The 22,237-nt window shown below is 35.5% G+C and overlaps 1 pseudogene; it reads left to right on the forward strand.

Moving 5' to 3' along the window:
- The first annotated feature begins 1,074 nt into the window (after positions 1-1,074).
- On the forward strand, positions 1,075-1,178 carry LOC113598401 (uncharacterized; annotated as a pseudogene).
- Positions 1,179-22,237: the final 21,059 nt, after the last annotated feature.

The raw sequence follows: 22,237 nt of genomic DNA on the forward strand, positions 1-22,237 counted from the left end.
TACCTCAACCTCACTCCAGAAAAATAATTATCCTAATTCTTTTCATGAAACGTCCAAAATATACCTCCCTAGTTTTCTCCCTTTATACTTCTAGGACTGTATGTAGTTCAAACCAGAATAATATCTTGAGTGGTCACAGCAATAGTTTCCCAGTTAATCTCCTTATTTGGCCTCTTGCCAATCCTCCTATCCATTCTCTATACAGAGCAGGAAATTAAAAAATAATAATATACATCAACTTGAACGTGTCAGTTCTCACAATAAATCTCTTCAATGGCCTCTACCCCTCTTAGAATAAAATCTGAATGCCTTATCATGGCCTATAACTTTGCCCTGTCAACCTTACCAATATTACCTGTCCCACTCTTCCTCTTACTCACATGATTAAGACACTCTGGTCTTCTTTCTGCTATTCAGAAAACCCAGGTTTGTTTCTGTCCCAGGACCTTTACACATGCTATTTTCTCTGCTTGGCATTTTCCTTCTCTTTTTTTCCCTGACCGATTTCTTCTCAGTTTTACATCTCAACTTAAAATTCAATTCTTCAAAAAAGCAGTCACTGTTCACCCACCAAACTTATTTCTATCCCTTTTGTTATTCTACTCCATAGCCCTTATTTCAATTTGGGCTGAAGTTTGAAAGATACACATTATTGCGTGCGTGCGTGTGTATTTATGCAATTCTTTTCCCAATATAATTTAATTCCAGTGAGGGTAAGGTTCATAGTTATTTTGTTCACTGCTTTGTACCTAGATCTAAGACCAGTACCTGAAGAGATCAGGTTTTCAAAGCATGTTGAGGTAATAACATATGTCTGACCTTTGAGATGCCTTCATTTCTCAAGCGAGAAAAATGACATTAATAGTAATTAACTTTATAAAAACATAGTGAGTCAGAGCTGGAAGCAGAATTCCTGGGTCTCAACTATTGGTTTTGTTCTATTGACATTTATTTACTGTAGTAGGTAATAAAAATCATAGTGGATTTTGCCAAGTGGTTAGCAGAGGAGAGGTAAGGGATACAGATGTCGGTAGGGAAGGGTCTACGTGTCATGATACTAATTTTGGAAGGTATATCGCTTCTCTGCCTTTTGGCTAAGAATAAGTGTAGTATCTGTTCTTATCAGCTTAATTTTGGAAGATACCACATATTCAGTAATGGATTTTGTTTTTGTTTTTGTTTTTGTTTTTTTTTCTCTTTTTTTTGGCAAAACCTATTACATGAGCCAATTTGGCCTCTACTTGAATATTTCCAGTGTGTGGGCTTTCATTTATTTTGTGAAGCAGTTCACCGCTTTGTGGGAGAGTTTTACTATTAAAGAGCACTTATTTAATAATGAGCTAAAATCCATATAACGTTATTTGACCCCACTTCCGTCCTCTGTAGTAAAACATAATATAAAAAGGCTCTTGACCACATGGGCCATATTGAATGGAATATACTCATCACATACTCATCACAAAAGATAATTTTGAGCTTGATAAATTGATGCATGTTATATCTAATCATATAGATATATGCAGAATTTATGCGGAAACAATTGGAATAAATATATGTCTATTTATCAATCAGTCTATTTCGCATGTAGGAGGATGAATAATCCCATAAAAAGAGTTTTATAAGAAACTTTTTTATTAGAAAGAATTGAGATGGATGCAGGCAAGCAGCAAACAAATACTTTCAGTATCACATTTATGAGAAAGATAAATGAAAATGGGAATCCATTATCATAAATCATCAGAGCTAAATAAATATCTTCTTTGTATTAGTATAATTTATAAAATTAAGCTTTATCTGAGTAAATTCTATTTACAACTTAGCAAAGGACACAATGATGTGAAGTATGAAATATATTTTGAAATTCCTATACTGTATTTAAATCCTGAAACTGGGTAAAATATGTACATATCCAACTTCTGAAGCCTGATGCTTACATTTGAATGAGAATGAAAATCAATTATTGGTAGGGCTTTCAGGTGTACTGTGAAGGTAGAAGACCAGAAAAGGTACTGGAGACTTCTTAGTGCTGAAATTTAAAATAAAAAGGAAATCCTCAACTTAGTAAAGCGGTTTGACTTTGAAGAATTAATTCTACAAAACTTACTTGGAGATTGAAAACTGCTTGGTAGCTGTTATTTATCATGACACTTTGATGTCACAGAAAATAATTATCTTGCCAATGTTTTATGTGGTAAGTTATACCTGATGCGCATGTAGTAAAATCTTTCCTGTGAAAGATGAAAAGAAGAAGAAGGAAACGTTAATGCATCTTCAGCTGCCCCATAGAAGGATCCAAATGGGAGTTCAACTTTCTAAATGTGTTTTTTTTTAATCTCTAATATCTTTACTAATTTTTGTGTCTCCTAAATCTCTCAGTCATCCAGAAGGATAAATTACAATGTTCCACTTTGTTTATGATTAAGTTGTCTTTAGAAAAGCAATTAATTTGTGACCCCCAAGTGTTCAGAACTTCACATTATAAATCTTTCAGTGGCTGGCCCAATTTTAGACTCTTGTCTCATCAGTGCTACCTAACACAGCTACTGTATGAGTTTAGAATGACAAGAGAAAAAACGTCTTCAAGACACAACCTCCTTGGCAACATACTCTGCATACACTTAAAGATTTTCATGTCACGATCTCCAGCAAATTAAAATGTAACATTGTACATTTGGATATACAATGATCCCCCTTCCTCTGGGAAACAATACAATGTCATATACAACATGTTTTAGGCTTGAGGTGAGAAAATGAAGCAGGCAATGTTTTAATTTTAAACTACACACTTTCAGCTTATTTTTCAAACTATTTCCTAGAAAATCTTAAGGGTTTTTGAACAGATACAGAGGCACAAAGAATTTGTCATCTTACAGAGGCCATTTAAAAAACATAACACATGTCTCTAGCTCTGGACTTCCTAACAGTTCAAATTTACTTAGTAAGGGAAAAAATGCCTCTAGAGATTTCCAAATGAAGCTATAAAATGTTGCTTTTAATCATATATTTTACTCTATATAAAACGTATTTTTCTAATCCATTTGTCCATACACCTAATTGATTTAATCACTTACGGGATATTTTATACATGGATAAGTCTGCGAGCTAACTGCTAGTGTAAATGGGTTCTATAAACTATAAATACACTCTTGATAAGTGTGGTGACTTCAATATAACTGTCATTATACATTAGCAAGGGCAGTATTGTTTAGCGGTGTTTTAAAAAATTTCATTGAAGTGTAATTGATATATAACACTATGTTAGTTTCAAATGTACAACATAATGATTTGATATTTGTATATAGAGCCTTTCTTAATAAATATTTCCAGTTCTGCCTGCGAGCAAATTGTCATGGAAATCAGCCTTCTGATTTTTTTCCATGTTCATATTTCATGTGTGAAAAGTCCATTAAAATTCCATTGCTACTACATAGTAATAAAGATTTATAAAACTACATCATTTAGAGTCATAATTTGTATATGCTTGTGCCATATTTTCTCTTTAAAGGGGGCAAGTGTTCTTTTTTTTTTTTTTTTAATCCTTTTCCTCTTCAAGATGAGAATGAGGGAATTTTCAGTTGCATTCAAATAATTAAGTTTAATGTTTGGATGAGTGCTTTAAATTTATTATTCCAAACTACATATCTTAGGAATAAGAAGACTGAGGTAAATTTAAAAATGAACGATTGGTAGACATACAACTCAATATGGTAGACTAGAAACTTCTTAAATACGATCATTGTTTTAATTCTTCTTTCTATCATTATATATGGAACCTGACACATAATTGGCTTCAGTTAATATTGACGATATAAATGAAAGCATAATTCAGACTGAATCATAATATCATATATGAGATCTAAAGAGTTTGACCCTATCTTTCATCAGAAGCTTCTGATGGACAATAGGAACAAAAATAGAAACATTAAAAATTAAAAAAAAAACACTTTGTGTAACCTTGGCTTTAAATATCTTAGCAAATGGGGGTGTCTGGGTGACTCAGCTGGTTAAGCATCAGACTTTGACTGCGGTCATAATCTCATGGTTTGTGAATTCGAGCCTCACATCAGGCTTGATGCAGACGGCTCAGAGCCTGGAGCCTACTTTGGATTCTGTGTCTCCTTCTCTCTGCCCTCCCTCGCTCACGGTCTCTCTCTCTCTCTCTCTCTCTCTCAAAAAAAAAATAGACATTAAAAAATTTTAAAAATAAATAAATACCTTAGCAAATGAAATAATCTTCATGTGTATAGAGAATTCTTCCTTTCTTCTCCCTGGGCTGCAACATTATAAAGTTCAAGTGAAAGCTCAAAGCTTTTTAAAAAAAATTTTTTTTTAACATTTATTTATTTTTAGACAGAGAGAGACACAGTATGAATGGGGAAGGGGCAGAGAGAGAGGGAGACACAGAATGGGAAGCAGGCTCCAGGCTCTGAGCCATCAGCCCAGAGCCTGACGCGGGGCTCGAACTCGCGGACCGCGAGATCGTGACCTGAGCTGAAGTCGGACGCTCAACCGACTGAGCCACCCAGGGGCCCCGAAAGCTCAAAGCTTTATAAGCACTCTCCATAGGATAATTCTTATGAGAAACCCCACAAAAATATATCTACCAAGACATAGGGCTTGGACCCATCACTTTCCTATGCTGCACGAGCCCTTCCTGCTGGGTAGGATTCAGTCAATAACTGAGCTGTTTTGGACATAGCCTTTTTGTTTTTACTGCATTCAATTTTTTTTTGAAGGTTGGACTTAAAAACATCACTATAGGTCTGCCATTCACATCTTCTGTTCTCACTTCTCTTAAATGCATTTTCCTTTTTTCTCCCAGCAACAATAAGGTAATGCAAATATTTAAAATTTTCAATTGGGTCATTATTTATCCAATAGGAAATAAATTTTGATTTTACCTGCCCTTCACATTTTCTACAATTTCACTTATAGGAACAGAGAATAAGTTTTATACACTAAAACATCATACTTGATAATTCTGCAATAGTTATTAAGCACGCTTAAAATTAGATACATTTCAAAAAACACATCCTGTCACTTATCTGAATTCAATATTTCTTTAACTTTTAAATGAAGAAATAATATAAACAGCATTTCCAAATTACATATGTATTTTGAATGAAATTTTTCCCCTGGAGGGAGTCCCCAAGGTCCCATTAGCAGTCATCGCATTTAAAACACAATTAAACCAGCTTATGTTTTCTGATAAAATCATTAGAGAAAGTCTTCAGAGTCTGACTGTCTTTCAACCTAACCAGCCTGACATTATTCAGGGTATTTGAAACAAATTCATATTGCCTGAAATTGCAAATTGATTAAAGCATTCCTAGCCATCCCTGTATTGAGAAAACATGATATAATACTTAGTTTAGCTGTATTCCCCAAGACCTTTCCTTTCCTTTTGAAGCATTTCTAGCAAAAATGAAAAAGTTTGGATTGATTAAAAGCGAAACGTTTCCTAATTTTGAGAAAGAAGTAAAGTATATTTTCTCCTTCCTAACATCCTGATTTGAGAGTTGAAAATAAACATGTAAAATAACTTGATAATGATTATTTTATGTTGTTAATATATCTCATATTATAAAATCTTTAAACTATGTCTTTGGGAGATGTCAAGAAGATCAATTGAACCCTTAGTCAATCTTGCTTCAGAGAACAGTGATTTGAAACCCAGGTGAATAGAGGCATCTCCTCTCACCTTTGAGTTTGAAAAACTGAATATAAACTCAAAACCTTCAATGATGTGGGATTATTAGGTTTGTTTATACCCAACTTGGAGTGGAAGCACATAGTACATTTATGAAAAGAAATTCTGAATATATAATTTAGAAATCAACTCTAAGCCCTCAGGAGAATTCAAGATTGACTACGTGTTGACTAGTCCCAGAAGTTGGATTTGTACCTCTTTTCAGAAGGCTGACCTAACCTTCTACACTCTTTCTTCAATCCTAGCTCTACTGGCTCTTTTAAAAGAGCTCACTCAGTCTCTTTTCCGTCTCTTTTCTGTGCCTTATTACTTGCACTATCACCAGATACGTTACTTGTATTTATTTCCATGTCTGTTTCCAACGTTAACAGTGAAGTCCTTGATGTGTATAATAGATGTTTCTTAGTGTGATGGAATTTAGCAAAACCTTCCAGTTAACAAATTCACACCCCCCCCCCCAAAAGTCTGTTGCTTATCTGGAAAAAGAAGAAAACATACCTTAGATTTCCAGTTCATCAGCACAAAAGGACTAGGAAAATGTCCCATAGCATTTGTAAAACTGTATTTATGGAAAGCTGTTAACTTGCAGGATTCAGACAGGTGGTCTTAGCATATCTTCTAAAGTAGAAGAGAATATGCGTATCTGGATGAATTATAAATCTTGTCAGCACATATTGGTTTCCACCTTCTCTTTTCATATTGGTATTGTTACCTGTGGCTCCTGTCAAATGAGTAGTTATACGTGGAAGGGTTAATTTATGAAAGCAAACACGAGACACTGTCAATATTAAAACAAAAACAACACTGTATGTGAATATAACATATCTCCCTCTCTCTCTAACACACGCACACTCCACATGTTTGGTAGAACAAAAGAGGAAATAATGAAGATCAGAGGTATTGAGGTTAAGAGACAGGAGGTATGTATTTTAGATACTACAAGGATCATCAATACGTAAGGCTGTTTAAAAAATTATTTTCATCCAAAGCCAGAGACAAATATACTATTATTTCCACATCACTTCTGCCCTTTAAATCAGTCTTTCTTATCTATGCACCATAAATTCACTTTTCCAAAGTCTGTTAGGGCAATTATATTGCGCTAGTTTTGTGTCTTCTTTATTCTGACCATGTTTGTCACTATCTGTATCTTTTCCTAAATTACAGATTAACATCCATTTGTTAAGACTTTTTCAAATGCTGCTTTAACTTGGTCTCTCAGGTTTTTACTCTCAATCTTCCCCCGTGAATTTGACTTAGCTCATCCTTCTGACTTTACATATTGCAGCTTGTTTAGAGCAGAGCTCAGCTAAACTTTTCTGTAAAGAGCCAGATTTAAGAAATGTTTTAGGCTTTTCAAAGCCATACAGTCTCTGTCACAACTACTCAATGCTGTATTTGTAAGGTGAAAGCAACCATCGATGATATGGAACGCAATTAATAGACCTGTGTTCCAATAAAATTCTGGCTAAAAATCATTCAACAGTTTAGTACTAACTTACTAATTTTAGTACTTATATAAATATGAATAAATAAATAAATAAATAAATAATGTATTACGTGCTAGTAATTTACAGGCACTTGGGATACATGTGTGAATAAACAGAATTGGTTCTGGTCCCTGTAGATATTATGGTATAAAAGAAAAATAATAAAATGGAACTTATAATGGAGTGTGAACATTATCATGATGGGAAAGGTGAGGAATAACTTGGTCTGAATGGGTCTGGGCTGTCAGAAAACCTTTCTCTGAGGAACAGATGTAACAGCTGGGATTTAAAAGCTAAAAATGGGTAGACCAGTTAATTTTACTGTGTTTAACTGAACGGTGCTTTCAAACTTGTTATTTCTTTGTAGGTGTGCTGTATTTTATATTACTCCATAAATTTGGACATCTGCTAGTTTCCTTCTTACCAATTTTTTGTCAGCAAAAAAGGGGGTATAAATCAGAGCAAGCTAAGTTATGCCATCATAACAGACTAGCATGTATGTAGAACATACATGCATGTAGGGCACACATTGATCTTCCCAGTAATGATACATCTCACTGAGCTTAAAACTCTCCAGCTACAACTATTTGCATGGCTCCACCCAATTTCGGGGAGTCTAAAGTGAAATCTCATTATATATCTGGAAGATAGATTTCCCAAACTACTCTGTGAGAAGCATCAGTGTTTAACACATTACCTGGTTTGTGATTTCAGGGGGACTCCTTTTCTTTTTTTAATTTTTGTAATGTTTGTTTACTTTTGAAAGAGAGAGAGAGATAGAGAGAGAGAGAGAGAGAGAGAGAGAGAAAGAGAGTGCAAGCATTAGCAGGGGAGGGGCAGAGAGAGAGAGAGGGAGACACCGAACCCCAAGCAGGCTCCAGGTTCTGAGCTATCAGCACAGAGCCTGACATGGGGCTCGAGCTCACAAACTGCGAGATCATGACCTGAGCTGAAGTCGGTTGCTTATCCAACTGAGCCACCCAGGCACCCCGGGGGGACTCCTTTTCTTAGCATAATCACATTTTTTACACTGCTCAGAGCATGCTTCATTTGAATGTTTAAAACATTCTCAAAAATATTTTAAATTAATGTATTTTGGAGTCTATAGCCACAATAAAATTAAAAAAAAATCTGAGACTATAACGGGCAGCAGATTACTTTAGAGAATAGCATTAAGGAAATAAAAATGGTCAGATCATAGGATTTTATGATCACTGATATCTATATATCTTATGTTTTAGTAATTTTTCAGAAGATCAGTAAATGAATGTTTACCTCATGAAATCATTAAAAGTGTGAAACAACATTGATTCATCTTAGTCATAGTATGTGATCTATTTTAAAAGATACATCACCAATTAAATGTACCTGTTGGATATTTGAGCACATATACAAGAAATAAGATGATTTGCATGAGCATTCTTATATATACATATTAAGTTTATTTATTTATTTTGAGAGAGAGAGAGAGAGAGAGAGAGAGAGAATCCCAAGAAGCCTATGCACTGTCAGAGCAGAGCCTGCCCGAGGCCTGGCTGGATCCCATGAAGCATGAGATCATGAACTGAGCCAAAATCAACCTCGGACACTTATTGACTGAGCCACCCAGGCACAGCAAGAATTCTTAGACTTTAAACGTTACGGAAACACTAAATACTGCGTAAAAAAATATGTAAAAATATATTAAGGAAACAAAAATCACTCGTGCTCTCATACCTAAATGTGGGCATCATGAGTATTTTGACATACAGCCAGTAATTTTTTATTTATTGACATATTTTTAAATAGAAATTATGTATAATTAAGGTATAAAACATGAGGTTCCTGGAACCATGGGAGCTGGCCTGGAGGCTGGGTCTGTGGGGACTGGCCTAGCTCTGTGTGGAGGCCTGGTGCTGAGGTCCAGTGTGACGTAGGTCGCTCACTTCACTTCCCTGTAGGTGAGGGTGTTTCCTTGTGCTTTGCGGCCTGGACTTGGGTGAAGGGTGTATGGTGCAATGTTAAAGTGTCTTTCCTACCTTCCTCACTATGTTTTTTCTTATGTCTTTTCTTATTTTTTTGCTCCACTCAGGTGCTGTAATTTCTTACAGGGAATCCTTACATCTTGTGAAGGCATTTTCATGCATGGGTAGTTGTTCCAACTGATATTTCTGTGAGAGAATGAGCACTGGAAACTTCTATACTGACACCTCGCTGATGTCATTCACTCCTGTTGCCTTGCATTTTTTAAACTATTGCCATATGGCCAACATTTATAGCATCTTAATGGAATGCCAGAGGCATTTATTTTGCTCATGGATACTCAAAGTGTCTGAGGATTCGTGGCTGGGAATTCTATTCTGGAAGTGTTTGTTCCCAGGACCCCAGCTGAGGTGGCATCCTGTCTCCAGAAGTTCTCATGATAATGGCAGTCACATAAGACAAGAAATCTCAACTGTAAGGTGTATTTCAAACCTTCAACCCTTTCTTTTCTGCTAATCGAGGCATATGCTGAGTTCAAATTCAAAGGAAAGGGAAACATCGTCCTCCCATGAAGTTAAGGAGATGGGAGAGAATGAACAGTTTTCAACGATAATGTAATTTAACAACCTTCATAAATACTCATGTCCATTTAATGTGAAAATCATACCACCCCAATCCCAAGATGCCCCAAATCTCAGCCAATGCTGGCTATGACTTGAATTCTAGAGTCTTGTATTTCCATCAATTCTAAGAGTAGCTTTTTGATGTGGAGACCTCTGATCCTCAAAAAAAGTTATCTGTTATATGGGCTCTCCCACAAACTCAATATAAACCGGTAATACCTGCATAGAATAAGAGAAATATGAGAACATTAGAAAAGTGGGAAATACAAAGAAAAGAATGATCTGTGGCAATTCTGAAGTCACATTGAGCATATGTTGCTAGGTCCTTCTATCCTGGTTTGGTTTGTGGAAGTGACCCAACAGCCCATTATTCTCCATGGCTCTTGCTTTGACCTCTGACAAGTCTTTTCTTTTTCATCTTCCTCCTTGGCCATTTCTAAAAAAGTATTTAAATATTTACCTTTTATTTATGACGCCGAGCAGCTTTCTAAGCCTGTTTCTTTCCCATAGAATGTTCTAGGCCTAGAAACCTTTCCCTATAGCAAATACATGTCATTCTGATTTATTCCAGGCTAATGAAACTTTTTCTAATGCAGCTTTGTCAAAGTTATGTGGGTCTTCAATATAGGTATTCCCACCAAGTCTATGTGCCATACCTTACGTTATCAATTATTTTTGAGACATAATATGCCCCTTTCTTTTATTGATACTTCTTTATAGGAGTCTTTTTCCATAGCAGAAAGAGTCCACTAGATACCAGCTTTTTACTTTTAGATCTTCATAAAGGATATCAGAGCCACGCTTTGAATTTTTTTTTTAACTTTGAGGCCATGCTTTATTGATAGCATCCTGAATATAGTCTGTCCTAAGATTTTGTCCCTTTGCCTTTATTTTGAGAATCTTTTACTGGTTTAAGATATAAGAGATTAGAATCTTCTATTCCCAACTAAAAAAATTCTAGAATGTAGGTACTTACTGTATTTACACTTAATTCTGCTGTCAGTATTTTAGGTAATACCGTATCAAAATACAGATAATAAGAGCCAGTACACATTCTTTCCAATGTTCTGTCTATAAATCATCATGTCCAAGTCTACAAGTTCAAAAGGTACCATCTCAGAAGGTGCAGCAGGCTGTGGTTTGCCAAATATTTCACCACTATATTACAATTCAGGTCGTAATTGTTCTTAACAATTTCCTTGTCATGTTATCCTGCTTCACACGGAAGTGTCCTTATCACTCACTGGTCAATCTCAAAACCAGTGCCATATATTTAATTTTTGTTATAGCAGCACCCCATCTTTGTTTCAAGCTGATAACAAATACCTTAAAGTCTTAGTAGGATGAAATGCAAGGATTTGTTTATACCGAAGACTGTGGGCCTATTGGTACTGGTATAATTCTTCAAGATGTGATACCGCATCGACAATGTTTGACACTGAAGAATGCGCCCTACACATTTTCATTGTAGGGTGTAGACCGAGGCATCAGCAGACACCTAGGGCAATATCTCCTCATGACAATGACAGACATACTACAGGGGAAGTAAATTGCACCAACGAATTCCAAATGCTTGCTTGACATATTCTAATATCCAGTTGGCCTAGACAGGTCACATTGTTAATCCAAAGTCAAAGAACGGGCAAGTATACTCATTTCCTGGAAATGAGAGAGGAGGGAGGAAATTTTTGAACAAGTGTCTAATCTCCTGCCTACCTTAGCGAATATTTTCCTTATAATTTTATTAATGTTATATATTGATCATAATATAATTTCTATTAAGGATTTACTGTTTATAAATGACTGCAAAAGTTGGAGAATATTTTATGATAATAACTATCTATTTACTATGCTAGCAATTCAGAGCATCTGGATACAGTGTAAAAAGTATTTTCTTTAAGATGAGATGGTTACTTTAGTCCTGAGAGGGCAGAAATGTCACCATTCCTTTTATTAAGCCAAAATTGTTCATTCTGAAGAATATATTACAGTGAAAATGCATTTTAGAAAAAATAAAACAACTACTGACAAAACCATTCATGGACAGAGAAATCTATGTTACCCAATTTGTGAACTTATTAATGTTGCAACGGGTATCATCAATCTGAAAATGAACTCTGAATTTGTAATCTAAATGAGATCACAGTGTAAGATTGCCTCCACCCTTTTCTTTTGAAAACTAATTCAAATCAATCTTGCTTAGGATTTATCTTTCTACTGAGAAGTTCCATTATATAATCATATACTGAAATTAAAACTTGGTTCTTAAAATTATCAGCATGGACTATCTAGAAAATTTGCAATTAGTCCTTTGAAAAAGTCATTACTTAACTATGGAACAATTATCTATCATCCTTGTGAAAACTGAAATTACATATAATGTTTAAAGTGTATAAATAAGGGTGCCTGGGTGACTCAGTTGGCTAAGCATCTGACTTTAGCTCAGGTCATGATCTCTGGTTCATGAGTTAGAACCCCACATTGGTCTCTGTGCTAACAGCTCAGAGCCTGGATTCTGCTTTGTATTCTGTATCTCCTTCTCTCTCTGCCCTTCCCCTACTCGTACTTTGTCTCTTTCTCTCTCTCTCTCAAAAATAAATTTAAAAAAACATTAACAATTTTTAAAGGATATAAACAAAGATTCATGGAATGTACATGTACAAATGTTAGACTGTATATATATTGTTAGTTTAAATAATATTTTAATTAAAAAATAAAACAGCATTGAAGTTTTTATAGATGATATTAACAAGAATTTCAGCAAAATCATGAAGGCGAAAATAGATAGGGAATGTGACCTATCTTGGCTGACAAGAGAAAGCAAGCGGACACTTAAGCCTGCAGGGAGGAAAGTTAATGGATTTACAATGTAGAACCTCCCTAAAGGATCATGACTTGGGAAAAAGGCTCCAAAAGTGGGCTTTGGGGTAAGGCCAAAACCGTAAAGACCGGTTCAAATTTTGATTCATCTCTAGAATGTAAGCAGCATTAGGGTAGGGATCTTTGTTATTTTTATTGATATATCTCAATTACTTATAACAGTGTTTGGCATGTAATCAGAATCAAATGAGTATGTGTTAAATGAACAAATGTCCTTCCAAATGGACAGAGTGCTGACCTTCTAATAGAAGCTAGAAGTGTATTTTCTAAGGTGTGCACGCTGACAATGCTTGTGAGATGCCAGTGTAAACACAGCTTCAGAATAAGAAGGTCTACATGTTCACCAATGAGACTACCTCTGCACCTCAGTAGATCCCATAATGCTGGCATGGAGATTCATGCCCAGTCCTCCCCCCATGCGGGAGATTATTGTATCCATGTGTGGAGAAAGTGGTCTGCTGCTCATTGAGAAACCTGGTTCACTGTCTTATTGATTTGTTTTAAAGCCTGACTTCCAATATACTCCATCCAAGAACTGAACTTTAAATTAACTTGTAGTTCCTCCTTCTTAAATGTAAATGAAAAAATAAGAGCAAAAAACTTTTAAGAAAAGTTTTTATGAAATATAGAAACCAAAACCATAAAATGGAAATTATTTCAGGAAAAACAAAAACAACACAGAAAGTAGGAGAGAAATCTCAAAATAACCACCACTATAATCAATATCTCCTAGGAGATGGGAGGCAGCAATGAATTGTGAATTTATGGTGGTACAAATATAACATTCAGATATGAAAATGCTTTTGAGATTCTAAAATATGACAGGAGGAATAAAAAGTACTTCAGCAGGTTACATGGTAAATTCAATAGAAGCTTGAAGAAAATATAAGATTCAAAATGGCTAAAAGTAGACAAAAAATTAAAGGATGGGTCCTGGAGATGAATAATAGAAGTTTACTAAAGAGGTACTAGAAGAAAAGTATTAAAGAACTAATACAATTGTTTAAAACATAAAAAACATTTTTTGCATCCCTACACAATGATTAAAAAAAACCATAAACTCATCTACTCAAGTACATCATTATTAAAAAATCAGACAATACAGATTAAAATGCTAAATTCTTGCAGAAAGAAAAATGAATAGGAATATGTACAGGATTTAGGTCCTGAATGGGATTGCTTTCTCAACCGTAACATCAAAAGTTAAAAGAAAATAAGAAATACATGATTCTGAAATACATGATTCTGAAATACATGATTTCCTACCTAGCATCCTATAGTTAAACTACTCAAATATAAGGATAGATGATAGATTTGGAAAATCATCATTACCTCCTATATTTGAACATATTTAATAGCGATGGATAGTTATTCTGTAATTTCTGGGGGTGATTTAGTGAGTAGCACATAGAAAACCAAACAAGTAAAAATGAGGGACCATGAGTATGATGAAGCAAACCATATAATTTTACTATCCTATATGGCTCATGAGTGCATTTCATAATTAAAATTATATAAGCAAGAAATATTGAAATAACCCAAATAGTGTATAACCACATTGGTAAATTAGAAGTAAATTAAAAACAAACAAACAAAATTATTTCACAGATGACTTGGAAGTAGACATCAAGATAGTGTTTAGGAATAAGATGTGAAAAGATGGAGAAATTAGGACTGGGAGAAAGGAAACATCCGACCGTGATGCAGTCTCACAAAGACTGACTCAACCCAGTGGGGATATCTGAAGCACATATGTTCATTAGGATTGTCTGTCTCACTTATAGTACAAATGGCAACCCATTTGCAGTCTTCTCTTAACCATTGGTTGTGGCCTTCACAGGGAGGTGTGTTCTCTAAGGAAGCAGGTCTCTGCAGCTGACTCACAGCCTGATACAACTGACAAGTAGAAGCTGCCTGGTGAAGCCAGGCAGCAAAATCTTCCTTGGAAGAAGGTCTAGACACGGTGTCTACCAAAGATGTTGATAGATGTGTTGGGCCTATGAAAAAACTCTTAATGTTACTTTTAACCAGTATAAAGCATTCCATACAAATTGGGAATATAACTGAACAGACAAAAAGAAATTTCTTTAAGTTCATTTATGCTAAATTAAATTGCATGATATAGACATGAATACAATCAAAAAGGACCTCACAATAGGAGTGAGACATTTCCAACTTACAGAAACATATTGAAGACCGAATTTATGCCGTTTCAGAATTAGTAAATAAATCAGAAGCAGTGAGGTACAGAACATAAGCAAATACTTACAGAAAGGAAAGATTTGTTTTTTTGTTTTTTTTGGTAAGATTTTTGATAAGCAAAGGAAAGATTACAGAAAAATAAAATAATAGGAGAAAACCGAATAAAGATAAAGACAATAAAGAACGAGGAAGTTTGGCATTCTGATGGATAGAATACAAAATAAAATAAATAATATTATATTTAACCATATTAATAAAAAAATCTTGATAAAGAAAAATAAATAATCAGGGTGTTTGTTTTTTTACTGTTGAATTTAGAGAGTTTCTAAAATGTATTCTGGATACAAGTTCTTTGTCAGATAAGTGATTTGTAAATATTTTCTCCCAATGTGGATTTTTTTCATTCTTTGACAGGGTCTTAATTTTAATGAAATCTAATTTATCTTTTATTTTTTCTTTTATGAAATTTGCCTTTCATGTCAAAGAACTCTTCTTCTGACCCTAGGTTACAAGGATTTTCTCCTGTGTTTTCTTTTAAAAGTTTTAGTTTTGGGGCGCCTGGGTGGCTCAGTGGGTTAAGCCTCCAACTTTGGCTTCCGTCATGATCTCACAGTTTGTGAGTTTGAGCCCCGTGTCAGACTCTGTGCTGACAGCTCAGAGCCTGGAGCCTACTTCAGATTCTGTGTCTTCCTTTCTCTCTGTCCCTCCCCACTCATGCTTTCTCCCTTTCTCTCTCTCTCTCCCTCCCTCAAGAAATTTAAAAAAAATGGTGTTTTAAAAATAAATAAAGTTTTAGTTTCATGTGTTACATTAGTTCTAGAATCCATTTTGAGTTAAGTTTGTACACAGTATGAGGTGTAGATTCAGTTTTATTCCTTTATTTTTTCCCCATGAAGTTTTTTTTTTTTTTTTTTTTGTCCAGTGTTGTTCCATTTTCATTTATTTAAAACTCTATCTTTTCAATCCACTGGATTGCTATTGTACCTTTGTCAAAAATCAGTTATCTATGATTGTATGTATCTACTTCTGGATTCTCTGTTCGCTTCATTGATCTATTTACCCACTCAACAACAACAACACACAAGCTTGATTACTAGAGCTACATAAATATAAAAATCAGGCAGCAGGAGACCTGCAACTTGATTCTTTTTCAACATTGTTTTGGTTACCCTAATTTCCTTGCCCTCTCATATAATTTTAGACACTTCTTACCTATATCTAGATAGATTTCCACTGGAATTTTGGTAGGAATCAAAACATATCAATTAGGGTAGAACTAAGGTGTTGATCGGAAGAGTCAATATTGTTAAGACATCAGTTCTCGCCCAATTGATATAGATTCATGCACTCTGCATTAAAATCCTAGTAGTTTCTGTTTGTTTGTGCTTTTTTAGGTAACTGATGAACCGACTCTAACATTTTTTGGAGAGGTGAAGAAAGTAGAATAGCCAAAATGATTTTGAGAAAGAACAAAGTTGGGGGAGTACTTGACTTCTAAAGTTACTATAGTCTTACTATCTTATAACGTTACCATAATCAAGATAGTGTAGTATTAGAGAAAGGACAGGCACACATATTGAGAAACATAATGCAAAATTGAAAAGTAAATGCAAATGCGTATGGGCAACTAATTTTTATGGGCAAAAATTCAAGGGAGAATGGGCAATCTTTTTCAAGAAATTGTACTGGAAATACTGGGCTTCCATTTTCAAACAAATGAAACATGACTCACGACATACACCGTCTATAAGAATTACTTGAACTGAATTATAAACCTAAATATTAAATCTAAAGCTCTAAAACTCCTAGAAGAACCCATAGGGAGACATCTTTATGACTTTGGATTAGGCAAAGGTATCTTAAGACACAAAAGGAAGACTTTAAAAGAAAAAAATAATAATTTAAAAGCCATAAAAATTCAAAAACTTCTGTTCTTCTTAAGACACAGATGAGAAAATGAAAAGACAAATCAAATACAAGGATAAAATAGTTGCAAAATATTTATCTGATAAAGGACTGGTATCTAGAATGTAGAAAGAATTTCCATAGCTCAATATAAAAGAAATGGGCAAAAAAATGTGAATAGACATCTCACTAAAAATAGAATCATTGTATAAAAATATGGCCATATGTTCTACATGGTTACTCATTAGGGGAATACAAAACAAAACCATAATTAGATATAATTACATATATATTAGAAGGAATAAGAAACAAATAAGCACTTAAAATGTAATAATACCAAGTGCTGATGAGAACACAGAAGTGGGACTCATACATTATTGGTAGTGTAGCCGTTTTGAAAGAAAGTGTGTCAGGTTCTAATAAAGTTAAGCACATATTTACAATACAATAAAAGTGATCTTATACCTGTGTATTTACTTAGTGAGTGAAAACATAAGTCCAAGAAAAATGTATAAGCGGATTTTTATAGGAATCTTTCATTATTACTCTAAACTAAAAATAACCTAATGTTCATTGGTAAATGGATAAAATTATTGTTTTATGTTCATGCAATAGAATACTACCTAGTGATAAAAACAAATTAATTCCTGATACATGTAAACCCTTGCATGAATTTCAAGCATATTATGCTAAGAGAAAGATGCTATGATTAAAAGCTACAATGAGTTAATTTTATTTATATAGAGGACTATATTTCTAAAGAGATCTTAGATTACTAATAGTTCTGTCAATGCTTGCTTGATAAAATTCTTGATAAAAGCCACTTTCAGTTTTGAGACGTGATTCATCAACAGATAGTATTGGGTTGGGGGTCTTAATGGGAGTCCCTAATAAATCCGAATGAGGTATGGAAAGTTTCCTAACTGAAGTAAGACAATTATAATATTCCTCCTTCAAGATTCAGAATGTTGCAGTGCTGAATAGTAATGTGAAAGGGGGAGAGGAAGACAATCTCATAAGAAGGTGATTAATTGTCTGAAAGTATTGTGTGTTCCCAGCGAGTAGTAATGTTTGTACCTCATGAGAAACCATGAGGTCAAGTGTGGAGCCTGAAACTAACTCAGCAGGAGCATCAACAAGTTTTGCAGTAGCAACCATTGCCAGAAAACAAGGGCTACACCTTGGCAACCAGGTCGAGGCTGAGGCTACAGAAAGCAAAGGGTTTTTGGTGGTTCCATGAAATTGAGTTAAACCCCAAGGTCCTATCTAGATCACTCATGAACAAATTGGTGAAATGGTTTCTTGTACTTAGGATTTCATACGAAAGAGGCTACTGAAGAGACTTCTTCAAATTACAAAAGGTCTGCTTGAGCTCCCCAAGTGGAGGTTCTTTTACTGAGGACTTAGTCAATTCATAAAAAGGCATTGCAATCTTAGAAATCTTTGTCACTATTGTTTATCAGATTCACTTAAAGCTATAAATACTCTCAACTTGCATTTTGTGAGGGATCTAGGATAAATCTGGGTACTCTTTTTTTTTAATGTTTATTTATTTTTGAAACAGAGAGAGACAGAGCATGAATGGGGGAGGGGCAGAGAGAGAGGGAGACACAAAATCGGAAGCAGGCTCCAGGCTCTGAGCCATCAGCCCAGAGCCTGACCCGGGGCTCGAACTCACGAACCGTGAGATCGTGACCTGAGCTGAAGTCGGACGCTCAACCGACTGAGCCACCCAGGCGCCCCTGGGTACTCTTTATTAGGAAAGAATGTTTCTCCCTCAGTGGATAGGCCTTGCCCTATATAATGGTTTGTGACTTGGAAAAATTGTAATTTACCTTTTGAAACTTTCTGGTGCTTTTATACTAGACTGAGAACAAATAAATGGGAACTCTGTATAAGCTCCCTTGTTCTCTAAACAAAGTAGGAGACCATCTACATAAAACATCACAACTGGACCACAAGGGACATTTAGATCTTTTAGGTCTTGTGGAAGGCCTGAAGAATATAGAAGGAGGTTTCAGTGAACCTATGGGATACAACTATCTAGGTACATTGTTGTCCTCAAGGTGAAGGTAAAAGGTACGTAGTCTCTTGATCTACAGACACACTTAATGAGGTAGAACAAAGATCTACTATAGGAAAACAAGTGAATTCAGGATGAATTGATGACAGCATGGTATTTGGGTTAGATACTACCAGAAAATGCGGGATAATATTTTAGTTTATGACCCTAAGGTCTTGAACAAATCAGTGTCCTCATTCATTTTTTTTTTCCCGACAGGAAAACAAAGGCTATTGCAGGATATTAGAAGACCTTTGGTTAGGACTTTAAACTACATGCTCTAGCCCTTTGTTTTCTTCTGTTTCGAGAGATATTGGGGAAGTTTGAGTAGGGTAACTCTAAAATTTTATAGGTTTTAAATGATCTTTTCTATGTCAGGGGAATTTTTGGCCCATGGAATGTCAGGTATATGGTTAGTATCCTTATCTGGGGGTATGTATCAAATACAATGAAGTAGGCAATGGTATATTCAAAGCGGACCTACTTGATCATGAACAAAGGAGTCCTATGGAAACTCAAGTAACAGTTCCTCCAGTGTGCATTTAATATTCAATTCCATTTGCAAAGTAAATATCTCTCTATTGAATTTGCAGGGGTGGTATCACAAAACAGGAGCGGACAGTTTCCAGCCAAGAGCCCAAGGATTAGAGTTAAGGGCTAGAAGGTAGTGAAAAGCTATGGGTTATTTGCTATACCTACCATCTCTCTAGTATGTTTATTCTGAGACAGAGTTTGAGCAGATTTTGTAGTGTTTAGTGTAGAAAGAAGAGCACCTGTGTCTACCAAGAATTGGTGAGGATAACAGTCTAGATTTATAGTGAATTCACTTTTAATGTATAAGACGAAAGCAAGCTATTGGGTGAGTTTTCCTTTCTGGCATATCCTTGCTGATTTGAATTGAAGGGTTTTTCTTTGTCTTTGTTATTCTTTTGTAAGAATTGGACATTTTATCTCTGGTGTCTCATATTTATAATATTTACCAGTGTTCTTGTCAGTGGATGGTTGGTTGTAAAGTGGGCCATATAGCTGTTTGATCAGTAGGGCCACAGTTTATTTGAAGACACTTCTCGTTTTTCTCTAATGCCCTTTCAAAATGTTCTGTAAGTGTTTCAGTCAAGATAAAGAAGCTATTTCCCCTTCTAATTTCTGTTTCTCAAGGAAGTGTTCCATTTGGGGAATAATTCCATTGACAAAATGAGATAAAGAGCTGCTGCCACATCAGCTCTTTCCTTAACTCTCAAATGTCGTCAAAAAGTATTTTCCAGTTAATCTCCCATATTTCCTGTAGTTTCATCTTGTCTCTGTTATCAACTACTTTAATCAAATTTTTGAATCAATTAGGTCATTTGAATTATGCCCAATGAATTTTTTATTAGAAATGGTATGGCTTTTAAGACCTTTGCCTTAATTTGCAAGCCTTCTGTTGTGTGTGTGGACACAGGGATCCCCAAGACCCCTTTTTTGCATCAGTTCCATCAGCTTTTGCCATCCAACAATTAGTCTCTGAAGTTCTGACCCATATGTGTATGAGGTGATATAAGTCATGAAAACTTGTGTCATAGGAATCTCTCCAAATTCAGAAATTTTCTATGAATTTTGCTGGTCTTGTTTGGGTTTAGGGGCATCTTAAATTATAACTCATAATTCAACTCAAGTCCTTTAGGGGAGATTTAAATTCAATAGTTGCCTGCATATTGTGCTCATGAGAGGGATGGTTCTTTGGCGGCACTGGTTATTTTGGGGTTTGGGGGAAAAAGGTAAGGAGTCTGAAAAAGAGAAAAGGAAGGAGACAACAAAGGATCAGAAGAAGAGATATCAGAAAGAGCTTAAGAAATATTCTTTTTTTTCTAAGGCGTCTGAAATGAGCCATGTTGTTCAAATGTTCCTCAGATTTGCCACTGAAAGCCCAAATAATTTTTGGTGAATTTATGCCATTTAGGAAGACGGGCATAAGAACTAGGATTGTGATGAGCATATATATCAGAAGCAGAGTTGTTTTTTTTTTTTTTTCTTCCTGGAAGAGAAAGGTTTTAGGCTCAGATGACCCCGCAAGCTGGGAGTGACCAGTAGAAATATTCTTGTGTGCTTCTCAAGCCCCCAAACACAATTGGCCTCCTCTGTATGCAAACCTGAAAGTCTGTGCCTTTTGGCAGGTGGAAAACCAGAAAGATTGCTCTCTGTGGCTCAAAGTTGAGCTCTGGGACACAAAGTCTAGAAGAAGGAAAACGTTTCTGGTCTAATTGGTGACCCAAAGAAAAACTTGTGCAAGTGGATTTTAGTTTGGTGAGAACTGCAAACTCATTGGTCTATGAGGCCAACTTGAATGATAAGACTTGTATGGTCTTTGCGTGAGTTCTGTTTTATGATTTCCATCTCCTGACAAACAACACTTTAGACCAGACAACATAAAACAGTAACACAAAAGATGCCACAAAAATAAAAAAGATGAAAAGCAAAGGCCCACTTCCACCAAAGATGCCAAGCAAATGGAAAGCAATAACAAAACCCAGATATCAAACTGAGAATAAATAGCCAAGGAACTCAAAGCAAAGAAAACTCGGTACTACCTTGCAATGTCAGCATGGACTCAATGAGCCGCAAATAGCAAGACACAAGGCCTCTGTACGTACCCTACCTGGTCGAAGGGTGTGGTCTAATGCCACAGTGTTTTGATAGGCCCTCCAGGAAAACTCTGGAAATAAATGAGGCCAGCCAAATGAGAACAAGTGAAGCCTCTTAGTTCAGACCTTGCTGTGGCAAAGGAGTCAGCCATCAGGAAATGGAGAGGAGTCAGGCAGGAAAGTTGCAGATCTGTGTAGTAAGAAAAAAAAAAGAAATTTAGGGTATGCTCCGATTGCAGACTTTGGTATTCAGAAGCTGCAAGGTCAGCTAACTAGTAGCTAGAATCTTATGTCATGGGTTAAGGGAGCCTATCCGGCTTTCTCTAGTTGGCCCAAAGTTAAAAGCAGAGGAAAAACTGGGGAAGTTTGTAGTTACTAATCAAGTTCTGGCTGTTCTGGACTGACTGCTACAAAGGTTGTGGTTTGGCTTCCTGACCTGTTTGTTGCAGATTATGGGGCAGAATTTTATATATTGTGTGGCTGTTATTTGTATATTCTGTTTCTCAAGTGCTTGCCATGGGCTGGACGTGGGGAAAGATGTTGACTACAAAGGGGAGGGAGGGAATTTCCCATATCTTTGTGCTGGTAGTTGCCACATATATGTAATTGTTAAAATCATAAACTAGTACGCCTAAATAGAACGAATTATATTTTATGTAAGTTGTAGCTCAGTAAACTTGACTTAGAAAAATGAAATTAAACATATTTGTTTATGATTTTCTCTAGCGAAGTTTAACTGCACTTATGTGAGTATAGAAGTACATAATGCGTTCCAATTAGTG

This window comes from Acinonyx jubatus, chromosome C1 (genome assembly GCF_027475565.1).
Source record: "Acinonyx jubatus isolate Ajub_Pintada_27869175 chromosome C1, VMU_Ajub_asm_v1.0, whole genome shotgun sequence".
Taxonomy (NCBI): Eukaryota; Metazoa; Chordata; class Mammalia; order Carnivora; family Felidae; genus Acinonyx; species Acinonyx jubatus.